The sequence below is a fragment of the Hemicordylus capensis genome, chromosome 11, assembly GCF_027244095.1.
Source record: "Hemicordylus capensis ecotype Gifberg chromosome 11, rHemCap1.1.pri, whole genome shotgun sequence".
In the NCBI taxonomy this organism is placed as follows: Eukaryota; Metazoa; Chordata; class Lepidosauria; order Squamata; family Cordylidae; genus Hemicordylus; species Hemicordylus capensis.
The window spans coordinates 740,018-748,896 of NC_069667.1; the positions used below are offsets into that span (position 1 = coordinate 740,018).

An 8,879-nucleotide genomic window follows, 5' to 3' on the forward strand; every position below is an offset into this window, starting at 1 on the left:
GAGGGGCTGGGGGGTGGGAGGGCAGTGCTGGTGGGGACCCCCGTGGATCTTCTGCCTCGGACACCAAAATGCCTCGGGCTCTGTCTGAGCGCTAACTTGGCCAATGCCATCTATTATTTTACTTCAGAGGTTTGGTGTTTTCTTACCTACACCATCATTCCCACTTAATCCAGAAAAGAGAGCATTTGGGGGAAAGTCAAATCAAGAGACTATCCATGGGGATTTGTTGTAACAAATGTGGATCAATTGCATTGCCTTGAGAACTGGTCACCCCCAAATTTATTCCTGCTCCTTAATTATAAGGGAGAGGAAAGATTCCACTCCTACAGCCTGACGGAAAGTATTTGTATCACACAGATGCCAAGAGGCAGAGGCAGAGGCAGGGAATCTCCAGCATGAACTTTGCTTTGGCTCTGGACTGGCCGAATCCCCTGGAAGTTTTTCATACTCGGCTTTTAGATTGCATCTCCTCTGGAATGTGCATTCACATATTGGCCAGATTTACCCCGATGTCCCTACAAGCTATCAGGGAGCACTTCTCACACAACTTGGGGTTTTCATTGCACGCTAGAGGTAGCCCGATTTATATCTAGGGTTAAAAAACCCTGCACAACCCACTTTTTGCATTGGTTTTGGAGGGCAACTTCAAACTCGTGGTATAGCCAGCTGTCCGGGAAAGCTCCTGGGCAAGCAACAATTTTCAACTTTGTGCACTGTCGGGAGCATGGCAGGAAGGACTGATCCTGGGGAGAAAAGGCAGGGTGGTGGGTTAACATAAGAACATAGGGACAGCCCTGTGGGGTCAGGCCCAAGTCTCTAAACTATATTTGTATCCCACTCTTCCTCCAAGGAGCCCAGACTAGAGTACATGAACATAAGAACAGCCTTGCTGGATCAGGCCCAAGGAGGCCCATCTGGTCCAGCATCCTCTTTCCCACCGTGGCCCACCAGATGCCACAGGCAAGAGGGGAGGGCAGGCCCTCTCTTCTGCCGTTGCTCCCCTGCAACTGGTATTAGAGGCATCTTGCCTTTGAGGCTGGGGGTGGCCTATACTGATAGACCTGTCCTCCATGAAAGAGAGGTCTGCTTCACACACTGTTGGGAAGATGGGAGGGTAACAGGGGGAAAGCCCTGATAACTGAGCAAAGAAGCACCATTTTAAAGTGGTGATTCTCTGTATTTAGCAGGGGGTGAGCAACTGGCCCTCTCCATCCCCAGCACAACATCCTTCCAGTGGCTGTTGCTGGTGTCTATCTTATGTTTCTTTCTTAGACTGTGAGACCTTTGGGGACAGGGAGCCATTTTAGGTATTTATTTCTATCTTGGTAAACTGCTTTGTGGACTTGGAAAACAGTATATAAATATTTGTTGTATTCATGGGGGGGGGGGCGGCTTGCTGTGCAACCTTGGGTGTGTGGGGAGAGGGTCCTTGTCAGGCCATCCCTGCAGAAGGAGGAAAGCCTCCCTTCCTGGGTTTCTGGATCATCCGTGTAGGTTTTCCTCGCGCTGCTTACCAGGGAGGCCACAGAGGCCTGGGATGGAGTTGCAGACAAAGGTGCTCTTTCTTGGTTAAACCTCGAGCTCTGAAATATTTGCTGGCACTTACAAATGCAAACGTGGACATGATGGGGACGAGCCCAGACAGACTGTGTTTTGCTTCAAGCTCTGGACTCCATGGTTCCTTGAGTGTGCTGGGTTCAGAAGAAGAAGGTGAAGGAGAAGGGCGGGTGGGTGGCGGGGAGAGGGAGAAGCTCTCCTCTCACTCACGGGCTCATTTTCCAGGCTGCTGGGTGCGCTCGCTTGTTTGGCAAATCTTGCCGTTAACAGTTTTTCCTCGTCTGCCTCTCCAGCCTTCCTGAAAACCTTGTGCAGGGAGGGAGAACGGATGAGTTTCTCCCTAGCAAAGGAAAGCTGTGACACAGACTGCAAATCCTAACACCAGAGCTGCCTTGGTGGGATGCAGAACCGTACAACATGAAACCTCTGTTCCGCCAGTGTCCGCCTTCTGGTTGCACTGGGCTTTCTGTGTGGTGCATTCTGACCTTTTCTCTGGGGGGTGGGGGTTAAAATGAACCAAACAGCCCACTCAAATAGGACACCAAAAGTGCAGGAGGCGGGGAGGAAATGGGTTTCTCTGGTGACCCTTCTTTGCCAGGGCTTCTGAGAGTCTCTGCCCCCTTGCCCCTTAGCACTTGAGCCCCCACCCCACTACCTCTGGGGATGGAGGGAGATAGTGGAGGCAGGCATGGTGATCAGCCACACTGGGAACACCACCTCAGCAACTGCAGCTCTTGGGCCACCTCCCTCCAGTGTAGAAATCAGGGAGAGCCATCCGCTTACTTTGGAAAAGGTGTGCAGAGCCCACCATATCAATGGGCGCATCCCTAGAGATGGGTGAATTCCCCCTGGTTCATGTCAGATTGGCTCAGAGATTGCCCAAGATAAGACCAAAGGAGGGGACAGTCTGTCTGACACTCTTACACCCCCCTCTGCGGCACTAGTAAGTCAAGGTGCACGGTTGAGTCACTTCTGGACACCGTCACTTAAGAAGGACCCTGATCAACTGGCGTGGGGGCAGTGGAGGTGAACAAAGATGGCGAGGGGTCCGGAAACCAAGTTCTAGGAAGCCTCTTTGAAGTACATCCAGCCTGGAGAAGAGAAGACCACAGAGGGGTATGATGAGAGCCATCTCCATATGTCAGAAGGGTCAGGGTCAGGGTCAGGGTCAGGGTCAGGGTTAGAGGAGGGTTAGAAGGAGGAGTGGACTTGTCCTCTCTGGGCACCCAGGGCAGGTCTGGACCCCATGGATAGACATGACAAGGAAACCAACTCAGGTAGACATCAGGAGGCCTTTGCAGAGGGCAAGAGGGGTTCAACAGCCCTGTCTTGCACAGTAGCGGTGAGCTCCCCTTGGCTGGAGGCCCTCTGTCATGGCCGCAGTTTCCTTCCGGTTTTGACCAGGGGCTGGACTGGAAGACTTCCAAGGTTCCTTCCAAGGCGGACATGCTATGATTTTATAAGCCGAGGGCTGTGGGTTGGTGCCGTGTTGTAGCAAAGAGCTGCAGAGCAGCAGGAGAGGGCAGAGGCGCACCGAGGTCATTTTGGAGCCTGGACCTAAAGGTGTTTGGAGGCCCCCCTCCCCTGCAAATTAAGCATCATCATGCTCCACCGGGCAACCACCACACCCAGGACAGACTAAAGGGTATTTGGGACCCCTGGGGGGGCCCTGGACTTTGGCCCCAATGTCCAGGAGTAAGAGTTCTCTGGAGAGGGGATAGCATGTGGCCAGGCTGGAGGCTGAGTATGTGCACCACCGCAGCGCCACGTGGGGGCCCTTTGCCCTCCTCCTCCTCCTCCTCCTCCTCCTCACCACCTCGCGCCCTCCCCCAAGGTGCCATTGATCCTCCACTTCACGTCGTAACTCATCTCAGGGCAGGAATTCACACCCCGAGTGGTCCAAGGCAAGCCCATGGCTGACGCGGCGTTCCAGGACAGTGAGTATTCATGAGGTGTTTTCCTGCACCTTCAGAGAGGGTAATTGAAACAAGGTGCTTCCCTTCCAGCCCTGCCCTTCCAGGGTGTGCATTCAATTAGCCCTCTTCACGCATGAGTGAGGGCTGAGGAGCACTTCAAGGAGCAGTGACAGGATCCCCGTTTTGAGTTAGGGTCCATCCCCCTGGTCGTCTGCATGGCAGGAATGCAGGGAGGGTGAAACACATTGCTTTCGTTTCTTCCAGGCAGCACATCCAGGGAAGCAAGGCAGTACAAACAAATCAGTCTTGTAAGGGCTACATTTTATTTCACTCACTCTCTCTCTCTCTCTCTTTAGGTGCTGCTCGCGGAGTTTCGTCATGCCATTATCTCAGCAATTCTTATAACCACCTTGCATGGGAGGCCAGCCTAATTGCCCGAAGCTGGCAACTGGTGGGGGGTGCCGCTGAGGCTGAAAGAGGAGCCTTGTTTAAAGCCACCGAGGCGGAAGCTCACGGATGAGCCCAGGCAAGGGAAGGCGTCTCCCGGATGCAGAGCTCAGAGTGGATGCCCAGATGGCTCAGTGGCAGGAGTGCTGGACTTTCCGAGCAGGGAAAGGACGCTCATGGGGCGCGTCTGGGCCAGTCCCCCTCTCCTGAGAGAAGACGTGTTCTTGGTGGTGCCCCCCCTCCCGGGTGTGGGATGCCCGCCTGGCACCAATGCTTGGCAGGCTGAAATGGCTCCCATTGGCCCGTGCTGCTTTCGGCGGCCTGTTGGCTTGCACTGCTGCTCCTGGGTTCCACTTCTGCTCTTGCAGCTCAGCGCTCTTATGCCGCCCTCCAACTTGGTTCCTGTTCTATTTTTCTCTATGGATGTTTGAGGATTGTGTTCAGAATTTTGAAGCCTCCTTTTTTCTTACTTTGTCCTCATTTGTCCTTAATTTGGAAGCCAGCTTGGGAAGGTGGGGTACAAATCTTGTAAGGAAAACACAGTCCAAAGGCAATGCCGGCATTCCTTGCCCATCACGTGGGCCCATAAAATAAACTCTCCCTTTGCTTGGTCTGACATTTCATACTTCAAGAATTTTATTTCCCACCAAATAAAATCAACAAACCAAAAGGCTCTTATCACCAGCTCTAATCAGTGCTGTAATCTAATAAAAATGAGAATGAAGCAAAGATCCATCCATCACCCACATGTCCAGACTGCCCTTCAAAGGCAGAGACCTGGGAATGCAGGATCATTAAGTGGCTCCGTTTCCTTTATGTCTGCATAGCAACAAAGAGACGTCCTCGTAGCGAGGCCAAAAGAATCAAGCGGCTTGGGGCTTCTCTCTCCTCCTCCTTGTCCTAAATCTGTTGCCCAGCAAGTAAGCAAAGAGGACATGCTAGATAAACAGGACACTGGCGGGGAGTTCAGAAACCTGCTGATTTTGGACTTTCCGTGGAGGAAGAGGAGGAGGAAGAAGGGGGGGAGGCTGCTGAGAGCAGGATGAAGGCTGAAGGGCAAAGGGCAAAGAAGGAGAAGCTTTTGCTTTCATGCCAGGACACCCAGAATCCTAGCATCTTCCCAGCTGGAGGAAAGGAACTCATGTACAATGTTCTGCTTATTTAAGCATGCTTGCTTCTTCCGTGTGTGTGTGTGTGTGTGTGTTGTGTAGCCTGCAGCTCACTAAGGGTGTGCACATGACCATGCTGGGGGGCGGGGAGAGGCAGGGTGGAATCTGCCTTCCCCTCAGAATGCACCACGTGATGAGCGCAGTGCATTGGAGGATTCCCCTGGCGGTCGGCTGCTCTAGGCACCTGACTCTGTGTATGCTCAGGCTGAGTGCAGCCCGACCACGCACATGGACCCAGGGCCAGGGTTAAGGGCCCACTTACACCTTTAACCCTGGCTAAATGCTCAGGTCAATAGTCGGGTTAGGGTAAGTGGCGATGGCGAGCTCAGTCCTGATCCCAGCGCTGCAGACAAGCAGCCTAACCCAGGCTGGGCTGCCCTTGCCTAGGTTAGACTGCTCGTAAGAATGGCCTCGTTTGGTGTGGCTGGAAGAGACAGGCCACAGGCACTGCTAGGGTGGGGAAAACCTAGAAGGTTGTGGGGTTCATATGCAGAGAGCACCACTGGAGGACTCTGGGGCAGCAGCAAAGCCACTGATCATTTATTTTATTATTTTATTTATTGATCATATTTTTATACCGCCTGCTATGTACATCTCTAGGTGGTGTTCAAAGTTATTCAAAAATATTTAAAAGTCAACACAGATTAAAATATATAGCATAAAACAGTTATTATTTCAAACAATTAAAATTAATTCTAATTAAAAGCTTGCAAGAACCAGAGAGTCTTGAGGGTCTTCCTGAAAACAAACAGAGAAGGAGATGCTCTTATTTCAGCAGGGAGCATATTCCAAAGCCCTGGAGGAGCCACAGAGAAAGCCTGGCCCTGAGGCGCCACCAGACCAGCTGGTGGCAACCGTCACCTGACCTCTCCAGAAGATCATTACAGGCAGCAGTGTTCATGACAAAGGTACTGGCTGCTCTCTCAGCCTGTACCCAAGCCATAAAGAGCTTTATAAGTAATAACTAGCACTTTGTATTTCACATGGAAACATAGCAGCAGCCAGTGCAGTTCTTTTAAAACTAGTGTTATGTGGTCCCTGTGTGACGCCCGGAAACCAACCTAGCCACTGCATTCTGTATCAATTGTAGTTTCTGGACTATGTACAAAGGCAGTCCCACACTGAGTGCATTGCTGTAGTCAAGCCTAGAAAGTTACCAGCATATGTACCACAGTTTTAAGGTCATTCACCTCTAGAAATGGACGTAGCCAACGTATCAGCCCAAGCTGATAAATAGTGCTCCTGGCCACTGCCTCAGCCTGAGAAACTAGGGAGAGCTTTGGGTCCAGGAGCACCCCCAAGCTATGTACCTGATCTTTCAGGGGAGTGTAACCCCAGCCCAGAACAGGCAGATCTAAACCATCTTTCAGGTCCTGGCCCCCCAGTCAGTACCTCCATCTTATTTGGATTCAACTTCAGTTTGTTATCCCTCCTCCAGCCCATTACCACCTCCAGACAGGCATTTAGGGAAGATCTGCCATTTCCTCATGAGGTCGACATGAAGAAATAGCTCTAGGTGTCATCAACATATTGATAACACCCTGCACCAAACCTCCTGATGATCTCTCCCAGCGGTTTCATGGGGATGTTAAAGAGCATTGGAGACAGTATGGAGCCTTGTGGAACTCCACACTTTAGTTCTCCAAGTGACACCATCTGGAATATGCCAGAGAGGTAGGAGCGGAAACACTGTAAAATAGTGCCACCCACTTCCCTCAGACGATCCAGAAGGATACCATGGTCAATGGCATCGAAAGCTGCAGAGAGATCCAAAAGGATCCACAGAGTCACACTCCCTCTGTCGATAGCCATTTGGAGATCATCCATCAGGCTGACCAAGGCAGTCTTAATCCTACAGCCCACATAAAAGCCAGTTTGAAATGGGTCTAGATAACCTGCATCATCCAAAACTGCCTGGAGCTGAGAGGCCACCACCTGCTCAATTACCCGCCTAACCATGGAAGATTAGAAACAGGTCTGTAATTAGCCAACTCCAAGGGATCCAATGCAGGTTTCTTCAGATAAGGTCCGGTAATAGTCTTAGTCTGCCCAGCTTAGAAGCTAGAAATCCTGCCTCCCTCCCTGTCAAGTCCAGCTGCGGTGCAATGAGCAGGTTCCGCTCAGCTTGTTTCAGAAATGGGTGAACAATTCTAGGCATTTGTTAAGAACTCTTGGGAAAGTTCTCAACTGGCTCATCATGTTGGCCACATTGTGTTGACCTGGCTGCGAAATCTCACCTAATTTGGGCCCAGGTTCCGAGCACCGATCTCTGCTCAAGCACAGCATCACCCCTTCACACCCCCACCCGGGTGTTTCTCAGGCTCTAAGGACTGGTGGACAAAGCCTGAGACAAAGGATCTGCAGCCTCAGAACTCTGCCCAGACTTGGAGAAGGGCGCTTTCCAGACGAAACCCTACAACAGGGTCACTACGGATCTGCTAAATGTGCTTCCGTACTTCCTGTGTTGTGACACCGCAGTCTCTGTGCTGACAGCGAGGGGCTGTTCACACTTCCGGTGCCTTCTTCCAGGTTTTAACTTTGAGTTATAGAGCTACAATGTTGCAACTCCGTTACAGAAAAATAACTGTATTTTCCCATTGTGTGAGTTTGAGATTCTGGGGATTGTTTCCACTATGATTCTGCCAAGCCAAAGCATTTTACCTCTGTTGCAGTGTGTAATCTGGAAAGCGCCAAGGCATAGGTCAGCATCTCCCACGTCTGCAAGCTCTCTTCCTAGGCTCTCTCTCGTTGGCTTCTTTAGCTGGGAGCAAGACCTTTGAGACAAAAAGAAAGGGGAGAGAATTCCTCCCAAATGCCTCAGTGTACCATGGAGATAGTTGTGTTGGGAAACTGCTGCCTAGAGTGTCTTCTACACCCTCCAGAGCACCACTGGAGTCGTAAAGCCCCTCTGGCAGTGGGGGGCATCTCTCTTGCTCTGAGTGTTATTGTTTGGACTATAAATAGACACACGTTAAAAGCTACTTTCTGCTTCTATGCAGAATCTCATTTTTCAATCTGAGCAGTAGAAAAAACTTTCCTATTGCAATTTACTTTAAAACATATTTTATGCGCACAGTTCTTTAGAAAGATTCCACAGTGGGTTACAACTAAAATAAAACAACAACATTTAACATTTTCTGTTTATTTTATTGTAAGAAGGGGAAGTATCCATGCCAAATGCTCTTCGCGTGCTCCCCTGTGCCCTTTAATCTTGAACGCATCTAAGAGCCGACCTTTGAACAGTGCCGTGACTCCCCCCCTCCTAGAAACGCCTCCCCACCCCCAGTTTGAAAGGGCAGCTCCGAGTCACAGCATCACAAGCCTTCCTCCTAGCAATCCCTCAGCCTCCTTCTTGTGCTACTGTACCTGGCTGATCTGGAGCCAGGGGTGGGGGCGGGAACGCCTCTTCCTCTGTAAAAACAAAGATGACTTCCATGCCCACTGTTCCATGCAAATGAGCCACGTCTTTCAGTTTCCTAATAAATTGCCCTTTCAGTCCTTGGCAGGCAGGATGGAAGGATTCCAAGAGCTTCTGAAATCAAGAGAAGTCAACATTGACTTTGGAGGGTGCTGGAGCAAGGCCAGGAAAGCGTCCCATGGCCTGCTGGAGCTGTGGAAAGGAGCTGCCTGCCTGCTGGAGGTCCACCACCCACCGCCTTGTACTGCCTTGTTCAGTGCTGTGAATGGCAAGCAGAGGCTCTTTGGCACTGACTAGAGGCAGACACAGAGCTGGACTAGCTGGACCTTTGGCCCAACCCTGCAAAGATTCTGTTCTTGAGTGCCACGGCCG

General features: G+C 51.2%; 1 long non-coding RNA gene across 1 annotated transcript; it reads right to left on the reverse strand.

Annotated features, from left to right (window-relative positions):
* Positions 1-5,669: 5,669 nt before the first annotated feature.
* Positions 5,670-8,531, reverse strand: LOC128335384 (uncharacterized). Its single transcript, XR_008311588.1, has 3 exons — positions 8,456-8,531; positions 7,751-7,863; positions 5,670-5,827 (listed from the first exon to the last, which is right to left on the reverse strand). It is a non-coding gene; the product is annotated as an uncharacterized LOC128335384 (long non-coding RNA).
* Between the last annotated feature and the right edge of the window lie 348 nt (positions 8,532-8,879).